We start from the raw sequence: 18,881 nt of genomic DNA, 5'->3' as shown, positions 1-18,881 counted from the left end.
TTGTCAGGGAAGAAGCCATGTTATGTTGGGAATGGATGAGGGATGTGTCTGACATGGGGGGATCCTGGTGTCTATAAATATGGAGTGATGGTGGTTTTCCTAACTTAAAGCCTGGAAACTACCATGTGAGTGGTTTTAAATTAAGGGTAGAAAATAATCGTCGAAATATATCAACATGGTCCTTGAGGTCTCCAGATTATGTTTTAGAAAGTGTCCATTTTACCACTCCCTTTAAAACAAAATGATGACTTCCCTCCCCAGTCTGGACGTTTTTACAACTGTATCTCCCCTTCAAAGAGAAATATAAGCCAAAAGGGAATTGTTTGTTAAAATACCTGCTCAAGGTATGGGTAGCTCAAAGTAGCCACCCTAAGCTCTCCAGTCCTCCTGTGGCTTATAAATAATTGGAGTAAACACATCACTAGCAGGTGGCAATGATGGAAACGATGATTACTTGGTTTTATAGAGAACCATTCATTTAAGCTCTTTTACATTAATCAAGATGGATTGTTTTTTAAAAGACCTCTAATTACTTTCCTGTTCATTATTTATATTCACTGAGTATTTTATGTTTGCCTGTTAGTAGCCTTGTAAAGTATGTCATGGTGTTAAATATTTATTTACAAGTCGGGCAATTGTGAGCCAGTACTGTCTTGCCCTTCTCCATCTTGGGGTTGAGCCACTCATCCTCAACATAGGCCTTCATCTATAGGGGCTCATCATTAACAGTATGCTAAAAATAATGCCTTGCATTTCCATGGTGCCTTCCATCTAAAAATTCTTGTTTTTATCATGGGAAATGTATACTTCTAAGAAGTCATTTAATATGTTTCTACCACCTGCCACAGTAAGTATGTCTTTAGCATCACTGGCCTGGAGGAATTGATTTCATTTCAACAAGCCCCCACTCTTACACCCAAAGCAGACATTACTAATCCGCACTGGAATTGTCCAGCTAGTTCTTGATCCAATTATAATGCTTCTTAACACAGTGCCCCGAGCAATTACCTCCAATCAATTGGTTTTTATCTGCAATGCCAACTCATATTTATCATCCACTATCCACATTTGGAACATCTTAGTGAGGGTGAGCTTATTACCTCTCAGAGAGCTTATTACCTCTGGTTGGGAGAACAGTTCCTTCTAAATACTCTTCAACAATTTAACCGATCAAGTGCTATTCTCAAATTTCTGTCCCTTATCCCCATATCTACCTTTTTCTTATCTACTCTGTTTTACCTGTGTTTGCCCTTTTTGCTCCAAAGTATCAACTTCAATCACGGCACAAAGAAAATATAACATAACTACTCCACTTTTATAGGGTCTGTTTTATTTCAAACCTCTTTGAGTTTTAAAATAAGCAATCTACGTTGTAGGTTTTGAGGATACTGAGGAACATCCAGGCAGGAAAACAAAGGCCTTCAAAACCATTCTTAAAAACAATGATAAAAGTTCGCCACTAGAGCACTGAAAACAATTAGTCAAGAATTCAGTGTTAAGTGTCAGAGCCGCTGCTGCCAAGTCCCGACCCGACCTCCTGTGCTGTGGCTTCCCGCCTCCCGACGTGCACTCTTGATTCCTTTTGGTTCTAAGTCAAAAATGGCAACTCTCAAGGATCAGCTGATTCAGAATCTTAAGGAAGACCATATCCCCTAGAATAAGATTACAGTTGTTGGGGTTGGTGCTGTTGGCATGGCTTGTGCCATCAGTATCTTAATGAAGGACTTGGCAGATGAACTTGCTCTTGTTGAGGTCATGGAAGACAAAGTGAAGGGAGAGATGATGGATCTCCAGCATGGCAGCCTTTTCCTTAGAACACCAAAAATTGTCTCTGGCAAAGACTATAATGTGCCTGCAAACTCCAAGCTGGTTATTATCACAGCTGGGGCATGTCAGCAAAAGGGAGAAAGTCGTCTTAACTTGGTCCAGCATAACATGAACATCTTTAAGTTCATCATTCCTAATACTGTCAAATACAGCCCAAACTGCAAGTTTGCTTGTTGTTTCCAATCCAGTGGATATCTTGACCCATGTGGCTTGGAAGATAAGTGGCTTTCCCAAAATCGGAGTTATTAGGAGTGGTTGAACCTGGATTCAGCACAGTTCTGCTACCTCATGGGGGAAAGGCTGGGAGTTCACCCACTAAGCTGTCATGGGTGGGTCCTTGGAGAGCATGGAGACTCCAGTGTGCCTGTTTGGAGTGGAATAAATGTTGCTGGTGTCTCACTGAAGAATCTGCACCCTGACTTATGCACTGATGCAGCTAAGGAACAGTGGAAAGAGGTTCACAAATAAGTGGTTGACAGTGCCTATGAGGTGATCAAACTGAAAGGCTACCCTTCCTGGGCCATTGCACTGTCTGTGGCAGATTTGGCAGAAAGTATAATGAAGAGTCTTAGGCAGGTGCATTCAATTTCCACCATGATTAAGGGTCTCTATGGAATAAAAGATGATGTCTTCCTTAGTGTTCCTTGCATCTTGAGACAGAATGGAATCTCTGATGTTGTGAAGGTGACTCTCTGACTCCTGAGAAAGAGGCCCGTTTGAGAAAGAGTGCAGCTACACTTTGGGAGATCCAAAAGGAGCTGCGGTTTTAAAATTTTTCTAATGTACCACGTTACTGTCTAGACTACAACAAGATTTTAGTTGGAGGTTGTGTATATTGTCCTTATTATCTGACCTGTTACTCAAGTAGTAATATTAAAATGGCCTAAGAAAAGCGTCAGTTTCCTAAAGTTACAAATGGGAATGGTTCACAAAACCCTGCAGCCATATCCTGATGCTGGATGATATCTCTCTTGTGTAGTCCTAAATTGGTTAACATAATATAGTTCTATCATCTCAGATGCACCCCGCTAATGTCGTATATGCTGCAGTTACTCTTCAAACCAGATGTGTATTTACTGTGGTCTGTAACTTCTGATTCCTTCACCCCAACACCCAGCATGCCTATTCCATCTTTTTTCTTCAGTCACATCCTAGGATCCAATGTATAAATTCAATATTGCATGTATTGTGCACAACTCTTCTAAAGGATCTTATTTTGTGTACTATATATGTCAGAATATAGTGTAAAATATAATGTAAAAATATAATGTCAATATAATAAAAATATAATATTATAATAAAATATAATGTAAAAAGACAATGCAACCAACTATCTGTCATACCAGCTAAAATACCAAATACATTTTGAACAGTGAAAAAAAAAATAAAAAGAATTCAGTGTTAAAACTTGAACTGCATTTTGAGAGGCCAAGAGTTTTTCTGGAAGGTTCATAGGGAGGGCACATTCCAGGCAGAGGAACGAGTCAGAGATGTTGTACTACCTAAGAAAAATCTTTTAGACCAGAGATTTTAGCACTTAAGCTGGAAGGTTTGCTAAAATACAGATTGCTGGTCTCCTTCTCAGAGAAGCTGATTCCGTAGTTACAAGGTGAGACCCAGAATCTGCACTTGTAACAGGAAGTTTCTATGCGATGCTGACACTGCCGGTCCAGGGACCACACTTTGAGAACTGCTGATTCTAGCATGAACATATGTGTGTCTGCTCCTGCTTCACAAGGCTGTGCCTTCTTTTCTGTCTTACTTCCTAAGCAGGGAACATGGAAATGAGTCAGGATGATCATACTGTTCAGTCTTGAGGCCTTGTCAGTCTGACAAGGTGATCTGTGTCAACTTGGCCAATGTGCACTCACAGTGTGTCACACTGGCTGTGGAGATGGGGAGGGAAAGCAGAGCCAGTAATGGGGGTGGGGAGGAGAATCCAGGGGGCAGCATGGGGACAGAGTGGGGAGGAGCCTTCCACCAGAAGTTCTACAGTAGGGTCATCAGCTGTTGTCGATAGCAACTGAGATTCTGGGCTCCGAGTCTTCTAGGGTATGTAGCATAGTGACCTCCTTATACAAGTCATCACTGCCATTCCAAGCAAGAATGGTCTGTGCCCCTCCTTCTCTCCTTTTGAAGGATGGCATTTGCCTTTACTTAGATAACTGTTTAATATTAAAGCAAAATTCCTTTATGTTCCTTTCTCTATCTCCCAGCTACTCTCCTTGTTTCAGTTCTCACTGTACCTGCCCTTTAATGGGATTCCAGATTAAATGATCCTCATATTTCAGTTTTATAAACTATCACTGTTTTTCCAACGCTACTGCAAAGATAAATACGTTGCTTTGAACTATGATGTTCTGGGCATCAGTATGGTGTTTGGTATAATGGAGCAATTCACCGGCAATTAGCTCAGCCTTGTGGGCCAGGCAGTGCTAATCTGTAGGACGGGCTTCACTCTCTCTGAGGCCCCTATCATGTCAGGAGTTTGCGAATTTCATTCTGTTCAAATAGTTCCTTTCTTCCCCTAATCTGGATCTCCCCTCTGAGAGCACAGCTGCTGAAGATGATGGCAGAGTCATCAAAGAGAGAGATTTAAAAAGGGGGAGAGAGCTCCAGAGAGAAGTAGAAAGGTGGTTGAAGTAGCTTCTCACTGTATTTTATTTCATTTGCATCAGGGACACTTTAGAAGACTTTAGAAGAACACACTTGGCATAGTCCTCGTGGATTACTTTGCAAAGTTATTCTTGCTGTGCTTTTCCCAGCAGGGACCTGCTAAGGGCACATTTCCTCCAGTGAAGGGAGCTTGAGAAGCTCCCTGGCTTCTCATTACAGGTTTGGAGCTGGGAACTGTCCTGTGTGTCCGGGTGGAGGCTTTGTCCTCCTGGTCCGGGTGGAGGGGTTTTCCTTTGGCAGCCTCAGGACTTTTCCCATATTATCTCCAAGGTGTTTTCCATCCAGAGTTGATCTACTCAAATGCTGTCAAAATTGTGTCCCTCTGACCTAAAGGCACCCATGCACTTAAACAGAAGAATTGTGTATTTATGAACCAAGAGGGAAAACGCCATGCATAAGGGAGCTGACATAAAAGATTCTTGAAATTTTACAGAAATGTTATCCTCTTCTCCTTCTCCTCCTCTTCTTTTGCCTTCTTTTCTTCTTCCTCTTCCTCCTCCTTTCCTCTCCTTCCCTTTTCCCCCTACTCCTCCTCCTCTTTCCCCTCCTCTTCTTTCTTCTTCTTCTTCTTCTTCTTCTTCTTCTTCTTCTTCTTCTTCTTCTTTCTTCTTCTTCTTCTCTCTCTTCCCCTCTCTCTCAAGAAACAGTCAATGCCCTCCTTGTAGTGATTTCTGTATTTCTCATTAAATTACTCCAGTCCAAATGAGTTTTAGAATATCTCGGCATTTACCACAATGAGATTTCTCCATTACCTGTTGATTCCACCAGACCTTCTCCCTTTCTCTAAGTGTTCAACTGATGCTGGGCATCTATTTTTTCTTTAAAATCAGAGTGGATTTTCACTGGATTTGCTCTCCCTTAAGTGAACCATGGATGCTCTGGGGTGACCCAAAATCCCAGTCAGGACATGCTAATCAACGTGATTCGTTTTCTAAAACTCTCCTTTTTATTTCCTTTGGCTAATTACAAATTGGTCCTTAAGACATGGAAGGCCCAAAAAATTAGGAGAAGCCAAAGACACAAGTGAACTCTGACAAGAAGCCACTATATTTTCCCTTTTCCTAGTCACTGGGCCTTTGTGGGAGGGGACAGCTGCTGCAGAGAAAACAGGACATCTTGGGCCTCCGGGGAGTGGGGAGTGGGGAGCGGGGGGCAGGAATGCCAATTGGAATACTTTAATCTTTTTGTTGAAAATCCAGGCAGCTTATCTTTTCTGAAGGTTCCCTTGGGTAATACAAAGTATGCTTAATATTGCAAATTCTGCTTTGCAAGTGCTGTTGTCTGGAGTCATCTTATACTGTGTGAATGTTCTTTCTCTTCCCTCCACCACCCCCCACACCAAACAAACCCAGCACGTGTTTGGCTCTCAGTCAGTTCTTCTTTGGGTGCAAACGTCTTGGCATTTCTGTCTCAGTTTTGGCTGTAGGAAAGAAAATTTTTCAATAATGCTGCTGAAATGCTGCTTTCTCTACTTCAGTGCTTTATCTGGCAAAAGGATTTGCTGGGACCAGACCCAAAGTAAAGGGGAACAAAAAAAAAAAAAAAAAAAAAAAAGGAAAAATGGGTGGGAGGCAGGATGCCAGCTCCTCCACTCATGATTCTGTACCTCATCACTTTCCTTTCGCAAATTTGCGATTTGAGAAGACTCTCTCACCCCAGAGAGTCTTTGCATTTTGCAGGAGAAGAGCTATTTGATCCCACACCAAACTCTTGATATCACAGTCCCCATTTGACCATGCTGTCTCCTATGTCAAACATTTGAGAATGGGACAACCCTCATGCCAGGAAAAAGCAATGGAGAGTGGAGTGTTGTGGCCAAGACTGACCAGGATCCCTATAGGAACTGGACTCTCGGGGCCATGTGTAAAATTAGGTGGAGTTACTTATTGATCTCATTCATATCCAGGCACTTTGCACAGTTTGTTTTGGTGGGCCCCTGACCCCTGGATTTCCTCCTCCTTTTTCTCAGTTTCTACTCAGCGCATACAAGCTGTTCTCCCAAACATGCTGCTGGTTTCTAGGTATCTTCGACCCCTTGTCCTCAGTGGTGCTGGAGGGCAGGCAGAGTGGTGGAGGCGAGGTGCTGGAGTGGACACCTCTCCTCATCTTCCAGAGAAAGCCTGCTGGGCCCTCTTGGTAGGCGTGAGCTGAGAACCCTCTGCCACCTCATCTTTTGGTCTTTGAGCTCCACACAGGAGCCCATCGCTATTTTGTTCTGGCTGCGTAAGATATTGCTTCCAGCTGGTTCTTTCCTCCTTCCCACATACTGCAGATCAACTATTGTATGGGCTCAGGTAGGCTCAGGAACTTTTAAAATTTTCTCAAAGGGTCTATCAGTTCACCAGGGAAAGAGAAAAGGGGTAAAAATATGTGTGCTGAAGTTTCAAATGTCTTCATCTCAAAATAAAATTATTCTTGTGGAATGTACCTGAACCCTAATTTCCTTTTCTACTTGAACCTCCACTTCTCCACACTTTCTAGATTTAAGATGTTTGCTATAATGTGTGGAAACACACATAGTTCTATTCCATTTCCAAAATATTGTATTTCACTTCTTACCTGAAAACTATTTCAGTAAATTCATCCACATATTTCTAGAAGTGATCGTAACCTGGGAAATCCTACATGTTGGCAAGAAGAGAAGCCAGTGTGGTTGTGACTATCCCTCTAAGTACAGATTTGTCTACATTCCATATTAATATTGAAAGAGCCTGCAGTTGTATATTTCCTTCTTAAACTAGGTTATTTAAGAGAGTTTTATGTGTTTTAAAGTTTCTAAGAGATTAGAATTTGGGAAGTTTAAAAACATATGCTGTAAATTTCCAGTTTCCTTGCATTTTAATTAAATAATATAATCTGTAACTCTAGGACTTGGATAATTTATTAAAATCATTTTTGTGGTCTAGTACATGAATAATATGCATAAATATTCCATAAACCTTTGAAAAGAATGAGTATTCTCATTTCTAGGATACAAGTCAAATATGTTAATTAAATAGTCATTATTAATGACAGTATTCAGACTATGTTCTTGCTTTTTTTACTGTTTTCTTGTGATATTAGACTCAAAGTAATGTTAAAAGTTTCTCACTGCTATTGTTTTAGCTAATTACAACTTTATTTGTGCATATGATGACTTGTAATCATTGCTTCTAGAATTTTTTAATTTAATTGCCTTTATATTTTAAGTAGTTTTAGATTTCTAGATAAATTGAACAGAAAGTACAGTGTTCTCATATAAGCCCCCCACTCCTCGCCATGTCCCCCATTATTGACATCTTGCATTAGGGTGGTACATTTGCTATATTTGTTACGTGTATGTTACAGCTTCTGTAATTGTCCCACAGTTCTTGATATTCTGTTTCGTCTTTTTCATTCTTTTTCTGTCTGCCTTTCAGTTTTGGAAGTTTCTATTGACATTTCTTCAGGCTCACTGATTTTTGAGGGGGAGTGGAGGTGCTGTGTTTGGTCTACCGATGTGCCCATCAAAAGAATTCTTAATTTTTGTGCAGTGTTTTTGATTTCTAGCATTTTGGTCTTCTTTCTTAGAGTTTCTAGATCTCTACCTACATTATACATCTCCTTTACATGTTGTCCAGCCTTTCCTTTATTACCTTGAGCATTTAATCTTTGGTGTTTTAATTCTAGGTGTGATTATTCCAGTATCTCTCTCATATCTGAGTGTGGCTTGGGGGCTTGCTTGGTTCTTCAGACTATGGGGTGTTTTTTTTTGTTTTTTTTTTGTTTTGTTTTGTTTTTTTGTCCGTTTGTTTTCTGTTTCACTTTGTTTTGTTTTTGTCTTTTGGTGTTCTTTGCAATTTTTTTTAAGCCAGATGTGATGTCCTGAGTAGAAGGCATTTAAGGAAATAGGACCTTAACGTGATGTTTTACCTTGTTAGGCTGTGTTTACTGTGTACTATAGCTATAGATTTAAAAAGCTAAAATTTTTCCCTGTTGTCCTTGTTTTGTCTGTTTCCTTCAAGTTTCTCTGGAGCTCCTTTAAATAAGCTTGAGATGTGTAATTCTTTTGCATGGCATGTATTACCTCCTTATTAGGGATATCCTCCAGGATCCCTATTGATATGGTGCTATGGTGTGAAGGAAGTATTCTATCTTTTTATGGTTAGGTTTAGGTTTGCAGTGAGCCAGTGCCCTGGGCCAGGCCTCCACATCACCAAAACACACACCTTACGTTTAACAGGAAGGTTAGACACAGCTGGAGTTGAGTATTTTCCATCTGCTGTGATGGTTGGGCTTTGGTGAAACCCCAGTTAGTGGTGCTCTGGTAATTCCCGTTGAAGGCAGGCTCTGCTAGGAATAGAATGCTCTGGATATATTTTAAAATGATGGCTTTTCCACTCTTTTTGCTGGAAGCATGTCTTGTCTTCATTATGAGAACTTAATAGGGCTCCTGGAGATAAAACTCTCAAAAGTTTGGGTATCCCTCCTGTAGTTTTTAACTCTCACACTTGAGTTAAATTAAGCCTCTAGCAACTCATTAACTATAGTTGAAGTTCCCAATCCCAAGCCCAGTACCAGAGCCCATGGAAGTTTCTGCTTTTGAACTTCTGTTCTGGTAAGTCATGATTCTATGTACCTGCCAATTTCGGGGGCAGCAGCTCATGTGACCTTGATTTTCTGATGGTTCTATGAATGGTTGTTGATTTTTCATGGTGCTCAGCTTGTCTTTTGTTGTGGGGATGGAAGTGACAATTTCCAAACTCCTTTTATACCAGACTGGAAATAAAGTCCTCCTACAACTTTATTTTTTATTACAAAGTTAATTCATGTTCTTTTTATTAAAAAAACAAACTCATCTTCAAAACACTTTTAAATATCTGAAACTTTGGGTCTGTTATAGAAAGGGACATTGCTTTACATGCATATATAGAAGCTCCATCTTGGTGATGTTTCAACAACAGGAAAGTGTCTCTAACTTAAAATATTATTTATTTTCTGGTCAGAGATTCTTTCTGGGTTGCAAAATTATACATTACATTTTAAACGATTCTATATATTGTGGACACACACACACATATATATATATACACACACGTATATATGAATGCTTAGGAAAATAGATTTAAGAAGGATACACAATAAATTTTATTTTTTTTAAATTTTTTATTTATTTATGATAGGCACACAGTGAGAGAGAGAGAGAGGCAGAGACACAGGCAGAGGGAGAAGCAGGCTCCATGCACCGGGAGCCCGACGTGGGATTCGATCCGGGGTCTCCAGGATCGGGCCCTGGGCCAAAGGCAGGCGCCAAACCGCTGCGCCACCCAGGGATCCCCACAATAAATTTTAAATAGTAGTAGTCTCTGGGAAGGTAATAGTGCTGGTGATGGTATTATGGAGACTTACATTTTTTTAAATCTGTATAATTCTGTATCTTTTAATTTTTACTCTATTTATTTAAACTAAGCCAATAACAACAGCTTACCTGTCTCCCCCACTCCATGCCTCTTTGCAACCACCAATCTGCTCTTTGTATCTATGAGATTGGGTTTCTTTTTTCTTTTTCTTGGTTCCACACACAAGAGAGCTCATACAATATTTGTCTTTCTCTGTATGACTTGCAGAAGGTCACTGACTTACAATACTTCAACTTATGATTTTTTTTGACTTTATGGTGCTGTTAAAACAATACTTATTCAGTAGAAATCATACTTCCAATTTTGATCTTTTCCTTGGCTAGCAACATGCAGTAGGACACTCTCATGGTGCCAGGTGGTGGCATTGAAGCATAGCTCTCAGTCAGCCAGGCAATCTTGAGAGTAAACAACCAATACACTTAACATTGTGTACCTAGACAGTCATTCTGTACTCACTTTGAGTACACTTTTCAATAAACTACATGAGATATTTAATACTTGATTATCAAATAAGCTTTGTGTTAGATGATTTTGCTCAGCTGTAGGTTAATAAGTGTTCTGAGCACATTTAGGGTAGGCTGGGGTAAGTTATAATGTTTGCTGGTTTAGGTGTACTCAATACATTTTCAGCACAATGTTTTCAACTTAAGATAAGTTTGTTGTGAGGTAATCTCATTGTGAGATGAGCAAGACATGATTTCACTTAGCCTAATGCCCTCAGTGTCCATCCATGTTTTGTAAGTGGTAAAATCCCAATCCTTTTTATGACTAAATAATATTCCTCTGTGGGTGTGTGGGTGTGAGTGTGTGTGTACTAAAATTTCTTCATTTGTCCATTAGTGGATACTTAGGTTGTTTCCATATGCTGGTTATTGTGAATAATGCTGCAATGAACATGAGGATATATATATATATATATATATATATATATATATATATATATATATATTTCAAGTTAGTGTTTTTGTTTCCTTTACATAAATATCCAGAAGTGGAATTGCTGGGTTATATGGTGGTTCTCATTTTAATTTTTTGAGGAATTTCTGTAGTGTTTTCCAGAGGGGTTGCATCAACTTACATTCCCACCAACAGTGCATTAAGTATTCCCTTTTCTCTTCATCTTATGCAAAACTTGTTATTTCTTGTCTTTTTGATAGTAGCCATTCTGACAGACATGACGGGACATCTCATTGTGGTTTTGATTTTCATTTCCCCGATGATGAGTGATATTGACTATCTTTTCATGTTCCTGTTGGCCATGTGTATGTCTTCTTTGGAAAAATGTCTATTCAGATCTTCTGCCCAGTTTTTCTATTAAGTTGTATGAGTTCTTTATACATTTTGGGTATTAGCCCCTTATTATTTTCAAAGATCTTCTTCCATTCAGTAGATTGCCTTCTCATTTTGTTGATGGTTTCTATTGGTGTGCAAAAGCCTTTTAGCTTGATTTAGTTTCACTTGTTAATTTTTTATTTTGTTGTTTTTACTTTTGGTGTCAGATTCAAAAACTTATCAACAAGATCTATATCAAGGAGCTTACCACCTATCCTTTCTTCTAGAAGGTTTGTGGTTTCTGGTCTTGCATTCAGGTTTTTACAATTTTGAGTTAATTCTTGTCTATAATGTAAGGTAATGGTCCAGTTTCATTCTTTTGTATGTGGCTGTCCAGTTTTCCCAATATGATTTATTGAAGAGATTGTTCTTTCCCCATTGCAAATTCTTGGCTTCTTTGTCACAAAGTAATTGATCATATATGTATAAGTTTATTTCTGGCTCCTCTATTCTTCTTCATTGATGTATGTATCTGTTTTTATGTTAATACTGTACGGTTTTAATTACTGTAGCTTTAGGATCACCTGGGTGGCTCAGTCGGTTAAGCATCTGACTCTTGATTTCTACTCAGGTCATGAGATCGCAGGGTCATGAGACTGAGCCACCCATCAGGTTCTGTGCTGGGCATGGAGTCTGCTTGGGATTCTTTCTCTCTTCCTCTCCCTACCCCTCTGCTTCTCCCTCTTCTGCCACTTCTCTAAAATAAATAAATAAAATCTATAAAAAATAATTATCATCATTATAGCTTTGTAATGTAGCTTGATGCCTCCAGTTCTGTTTTTCTTTCTCAAAATTGCTTTAGCTATTCAGAGTCTTTGTAGTTCCACACAAATTTTAAGATTGCTCTATTTCTGTGAAAAATGCCATTGGAATTTTCATAAGTATTGCATTCAATTTTCAGATTGTTTTGGGTAGTATAGACATTTAAAAGAACACAGAGTATCTTTTTGTTTCTTTGTGTCTTCTTCAATTTCTTTCATTAATGTCTTGTTGTTTTCAAGAGTACAGGTTTTTCACCTCTTTGGTTAAATTTATTCCAAGGTATTTCATTCTTTTTGATTCAATTGCAAATGGGATTATTTTATTATATCTCCTCCTGAGAGTTCATTTTTCTCTCAGCTATGTATGTATTGATTTTTTTATCCCAAAACTTTACTGAATTTGTTTATTAGTCCTAACAGGTTTTTGATGAAGTCTTTAGGGTTTTCTTTTTATCACATCATATTATCTACAAATAATGGAAGTTTTCCTCCTTTCCAATTTGGATGACTTTTCTTGTTCTTTTCTTTTCTTCTTTTTTTCTTTTCTCTTCTCTCTCTCTCTCTCACCTAATTGTTCTGGATAGGGCTTCCATTACTGTGTTGAATAAAAGCAGCAAGAGTGGGCATCTTTGTTTTCTTCCAGATCTTAGAGGCAAAGTGTTTGGAATGATGTTAGGTGTGGGCTTGTCATATATGGCCTTTGCTACGTTGAGGCATGTTCCCTCTATACCTCCTTCGTTGAGAATCTTTTTTTATCATAAATTGATTTTGATTTTTTTGAAATGCTTTTCCTACATCTATTAAAATAGTCACATGATTTTTATCCTTTATTTTGTCCATGTAGTGTATCACCATGATGAATTTGCACATGTCGAACCATGCTTGCATCCCTGGAATAAATCCCATTTGATCGTGGTATAAGATCCTTTTAATGTATTATTGAACTTTGTTCGCTAAAATTGTTTGAGGGTGTTTGCATCTATGTTCATCAGGGATGTTGATCTCTAAGTTTCTTTTCTTGTGGCATTCTTGTCTGGTTTTGGTGTCAGGGTAATGTTGGCTTCATAAAATGTGTTTGGAAGAGTCCTCCACATCCTGCCTTTATTTTTTGGAAGAGTTTGAGAAGGGTTGTAATTAATTCTTTAAATGTTTGGCAGAGGGTGCCTGGGTGACTCAGTCAGCTAAGCATCTGCCTTCAGCTCAGGTTGTGATCCTGGAGTCCCAGGATCAAGCCCCATGTCAGGCTCCCCTCTTGGTGGGGAGTCTACTTCTCCCTCTGCTCCTCTGCACACTCGTGCTCTCTCTCTCTCTCTCTCTCTCAAATAAATAAATACAATCTTTCAAAAAATAAATGTTTGGTAGAATTCACCAGTGAAGCCATCTGGTCCTGGACTTGTGTTTGCTGGGAGATTGTTGATGATTGCTCTCCAGTAATCAGTCTTTTCAAATTTTCTTTTTCATCATGATTCAGTTTTGGAAGATTGTAGATTTCTAGAAATTTATCTATCCTTTCCAGGTTTTCCAATTTGTAGACATATACTTTTTCATAATAGTATTTTGTGATCCTTTGTATTTCTGTGTAATCAGTTGTGATATCTTTTTTTTAAAGATTTATTTATTTATTTATTTATTTATTTATTTATTTATTTATTTATTTATTTATGATAGACCCAGAAAGAGAGAGAGAGAGGCAGAGCCAGATAGAGGGAGAAGCAGGCTCCATGCTTGGAGCCCAATGCGGGACTCCATCCCGGCTCTTCAGGATCAGGCCTGGGCCGAAGGTGGCGCTAAACGGCTGAGCCAGGGTTTAGCCGGCTGCTGGGCTGCCCCTCATTTCTGATGTTGCCGATGTTTTTTTGTTCTTGGTGAGTCAAGCAAAGGGCTAGTCAGTTTATTTATCTTTTCAGAGAATCAGCTTTTAGTTTCATTGATCTCTCTATTGTCTCTTTAGTCTCTGCTTAATTTATTTCTGCTCTAATCTTTGTTATTTCTTTCCTTCTACTAACTTTGGGCTTCATTTGTTTCTTCTTTTTCTAATTCCTTCATTTATAAAATTAGGTTTTTGAGATTTTAATTTTCTTTTGTTTTTAAGGTTTTTCTTTTTTGATTTTTTTCATTGACTCACTGTTTATTCAGTAGCATATTATTTAATCTCCACATATTTGTGAATCTTCCAGTTTTGGTCATGTAATTAATTTCTACTTTCATATCATTGTGGTCAGGAAAAATGATTGGTATGATTTCAATCCCCTTAAATTTATCGAAACTTGTTTTGTGGCCCAACACATAAAATCTATCTTGAAAATGCTCCATGTGGGGATCCCTGGGTGGTGCAGTGGTTTAGCGCCTGCCTTTGGCCCAGAGTGCAACCCTGGAGACCTGGGATCAAATCCCACATCAGGCTCCCAGTGCATGGAACCTGCTTCTCTCTCTGTCTCTCTGTCTCTCTCTCTGACTATCATAAATAAATAAATTTTAAAAAAAAATTAAAAAAAAGAAAATGTTCCATGTGTACAAGAGTGTACACATGCTGCTTGTACATGGTGTTCTGTATATATTTGTTAGGTCCTTCTTGTCTAATGTATTGTTTAGGGCCAATGCTTCGTTATTGATTTTTCTGTCTGGATGATCTATTCATTGATGTGAGTGGAGTGTTAAACCCCTACTAGTATGGTATTGCTGTCTATTTCTCCCTACAGGTCTATTAATATTTGCTTTATATGCTTAGGGCCTTGTATGTTGGGTGCATAAATATCTATAAATGTTATATCCTCTAATTAAGTTGACCACTTTATCATTACTTAGCATTCTTCTTTGTCTCTTATCATGATTTTTGTTTTAAGGTTCCTTTTGTCGGGATCCCTGGGTGGCGCAGCGGTTTGGCGCCTGCCTTTGGCCCAAAGCGCCATCTTGGAGACCCGGGATCGAATCCCACGTCGGGCTCCCGGTGCATGGAGCCTGTTTCTCCCTCTGCCTGTGTCTCAGCCTCTCTCTCTTTCTCTCTCTGTGACTATGATAAATAAATAAAAAATAAAAAAAAATTTAAAAAAAGGTTTCTTTTGTCTTATAGAAGTAGAGCTACTCCAGCTTTGGTTTTCATTTGCATGGAATATCTCTTCCCTTCAGTCTGTGTGTGTTTTTACATCTAAAGCGTGTCTTTTAAAGATAGCATATAGGTGGATTTTTTTTATTAACCGTTTTGTGTCTTTTGATTAAATAATTTAGTCCATTTACATTGAAAGTAGTTATTTATAGATGTGTATTTTCTATTTTGTTAATTATCTTCTAGTTATTTTTTTAAAAGATTTTATTTATTTATTCATTTATTTATGAGAGAGAGAGAGAGAGAGAGAAGGGCAGAGGGCAAGGGAGAGAGAAAGAATCCTGAGCAGACTCTGAGCTGAGCACACATCCCAACCCCACAAGCCTGACCCCATGATCTGAGCTGAAACCAAAAGTCAGGTATTCAACCAACTGAGCCACCCATGAACCCCACTGTTTTCTCATTGTTTTTATTGCTCCTTTGTTTCTGTCTTCTCTTGCTTTCTTCCTTTGTAGTTTGATAGTTTTATTTATTGGTATGCTTATAATCCTTTATCTTTTGTGTATTTACTATATAGCCTTTGCTTTGTGGTTAAAATGGTTTACATATAACAACATCTCTGTAATGGTTTTTTTAAGTTAATAAAAACTTCAATCCCATTTTAAAACTCATTTTTATTCTTCTTACATTTTATATTTTTGATGTCACTTTTTACATTTTTTCTTCTTGTGCACTCCTTATCTAATTATGATAAGCATAGTTATTTTTACCATTTTGTCTTTTCACCTTCATACTGCTTTATAAGTAATTAATCTACTGCCTTTACTATATGTGTACTTTTCCAGTGAGATTTATTCTTTCACATGTGTTCTAATTTCTAATTAACACCCTTTATTTTCAGCTTAGGGAAATCTCTCTAAGGATGCCTGGGTGGCTCAGTGGTTGAGCATCTGCTTCAGGCTCAGGTTGTGATCCTGGGGTCCTGGGATTGAGTCCCACATCAGGTTCCCCTGCAGGGAGCCTGCTTCTTCCTCTGCTTCTGTCTCTTCCTCTCTCTGTCTTTCATGAATAAATACATAAAATCTTAAAAAAAAAAAAGTTCCACTAACAATTTTAGCAAGCATCTTTTAGCTTTAAATAAAAAGGTTCAGAGGTTCCTGGTTAGCTCAGTCATTGAAGTGTCTGACTCTTGATTTTACCTCAGCTCATGGTCTCAGGGTCCTGAGATAGAGCTCCACATTGGACTTTGCACTCAGCAGAGTCTGCCTGACATTATCTCTCTCCTTTTCCCTCTGCCCCTACCCCTACTTTGTCTTTCAAAATAAATAAATAAAATCTTTTTAAAAAATAAATAAAAAGGTCTTTTTTTCTTTTTTCCTAGCTTTTAAACAAGGGTTCCAAAGTCTCAGGTTCTAGCTGTTGCCTGGGTACTGAAGACCCACTCTAAGGTCTCTTACAGTCCACAGTCCCATTTAGAGGTGTAACCTCTTTCCTATGCAGAATCTCCCAACTGCCTTCTGACTTCCTCCAAACCCCTCTAGCTCCTAATGCCCATTGTTGATTAGCAAATCTAAGGGAAAATAAATGTGACTGCTGTGCCACCTAGCAGTGTTAATGAGGAGACATAATGTCAATAGTGAGTCAATAGTTGCGAAAATCTTGAAGTTGTTCTTGAGAATTTGTGCTTTCAATCCTGGAAAAAGAGGAAAAGCAGTTAAAAGCAGATTGACAACTTTAGAGAAGCTGGTTCCAGATGATCTGAGAATGGTTCTTCTTCATTCTTGGGACCCTGCCTAAAATCTGAACTTGAAGTTCATTTGGGTAAAGGGCCACCTGATTGGCTCAGTCATAAAGCCTGCAAATCTTGATCTCAGGATCATGGGTTAAAGTCCCATGATTGGCATAAAGATTACTTATAAATAAATAAATAAATAAATAAATAAATAAATAAATAAATAAATAAATAGAAATTCATTTGGGTCGAGCAATGGAGGAGAGAGAATCTGAGAATCGAATTTGGTGTTTGGCTAGTATGGAATAGAGGCTTTGGAGCACTAGAAATATTTTTTGCAGAGGAGTTGGCTGGGGGGTCTTCACTGCAAGAGGACAGGACAAGAAAGAGGAAATACAAAGCAGGATAGACACAAGAATACAAAACAGCAATGTCTGAGCACAGCTCCTACTTCTTGCAGTGACCAGGAAGTACAGATACATGAAGAATAATCACTTTGGATGGCCTGAAGATCCTAAATAACGCAACTGGCATTCACTTGGCCACATTCACGATTGACTCAGTGTCAGATTAGTACCCAGGTGTGGTGTTAGGAAAGGTGATGGATATTCCAATTATAACCAGCAGTGTTACCCCAGGAGCTACGTTTAAGAAACTAAGCATCCTTTATATGCTCCATTTTATAAAATGAGACTCTAACAACTTGGATACTTAATGTTTAGTCTGACTCAGAAAGACTGAGAGTAACCCCAACTGGATTAACCCAATCTTGCCCAGCATTTATTACTCGTATTAATAGCTAATGTTACATTAGCTCTTTTTGGTGGCTATGTTATGTTGTTAACTAATTCTAAACTAATGGAGTACTAAAATTTCTAGACTATAGCTCATATGTAGCAGTTGAGTTAGGTCAGAGGTTGATAGTTCAAACTGTGGAATCAGAGTGCTCAGATTGAATTTTGGCATACCTGAGGTTTTAGTTTTCTTATTACCAAACTGAAACATAACAACAATAATATTTTCCATGTAGATTGTAAGGATAAATTACCCAAATAAAACACTCAACATAGTCCTGATACATGGAAAAACTCTATAAATGTTAATTATTAGTATTGTTAAATTATCATTACTACTTTCTTCTCAGATTTGTCTTTTAATTCAAAGTACACCAAGTGACTCATTGTCCAAGCACATAGAGATGCTTCTAAATATTCATTTAGTTTTGCAAAATATTGGCAATCCTTTCCAACTTCATATAAGTAACACAGCTGAATAGCATTTCTTTGTTTTCCACTACAACCATTTTTTTTAAGATTTTATTTTTTAAGTAATCTGTAAACCTAATGTGTGGCTCAAACTCTCAATCCTGAGATCAAGAGTCTCATGCTCTATGGACTTAGCCAGCCAGGTGCCCCTTCACAACTACTCTTCATCTGGAATGTAGACAGGTACAGTAGTGTTATGGTAGTGGCTGATAAACATTTATCAATGGCTAAATGCACGAAGAAATGCTGACCAAAAACCTCAGCTGATCATTTTTTGAACATAAACAACCTGGTTCTTGTGGTTGTTAACAGTTTTGTGGAAAATGTTAATCTTCAAGGACCCAAGGAATCTATGATTCATACATAACTTAGAGTCATAAGAATGACAGTCTTACCTTCGAATCCCCTGATATGCAGACATGCTACAAATCCAAAGGAACATGAGATTTAATAGTATTTTGTATCCCATTTAAAGTGATTCCAAACCCTAATTCTTAGGTGGCTTCAGTTTTCACTTGATAAATCTGTCTTTCTAGTTTTTTTTTTTTAATAACATAAGTAGTTGGACTATTTTCTTCAATCTTTCACTTGACAAATCCCTATATACCCTTTAAAATCCAAGCCAAATATTACTTTCAAGTAACATTTTACTGAATTGTTTTGCCTTGGTGCCTTAATATTTTGGACAAATATTAGCTTTAGAACTTATCATACTGCACTGTAATTTGTGCATGTCTTTTTTATAAAACTATGACTAAACTTGAAAGCTGGAATCCCGTCTTATTAATCTCTGTGTGCCTACTGTCTGGCACTTTATAGGAGTTAAATCATTCCGGTTGAGGGTAGAGGGGGAGGAGAAAATTTACC

General features: G+C 38.3%; 1 pseudogene; it reads left to right on the top strand.

Annotated features, from left to right (window-relative positions):
* The first annotated feature begins 1,581 nt into the window (after nucleotides 1-1,581).
* LOC129511886 (L-lactate dehydrogenase A chain-like) lies at nucleotides 1,582-2,597 on the top strand (annotated as a pseudogene).
* The last annotated feature ends 16,284 nt before the right edge of the window (nucleotides 2,598-18,881 follow it).

The sequence above is a fragment of the Nyctereutes procyonoides genome, unplaced genomic scaffold (genome assembly GCF_905146905.1).
Source record: "Nyctereutes procyonoides isolate TBG_1078 unplaced genomic scaffold, NYPRO_anot_genome, whole genome shotgun sequence".
Classification (NCBI taxonomy): domain Eukaryota; kingdom Metazoa; phylum Chordata; class Mammalia; order Carnivora; family Canidae; genus Nyctereutes; species Nyctereutes procyonoides.
Note: the sequence above shows the minus strand (reverse complement) of the source record. Positions and strands in the feature narration are given on the sequence as shown.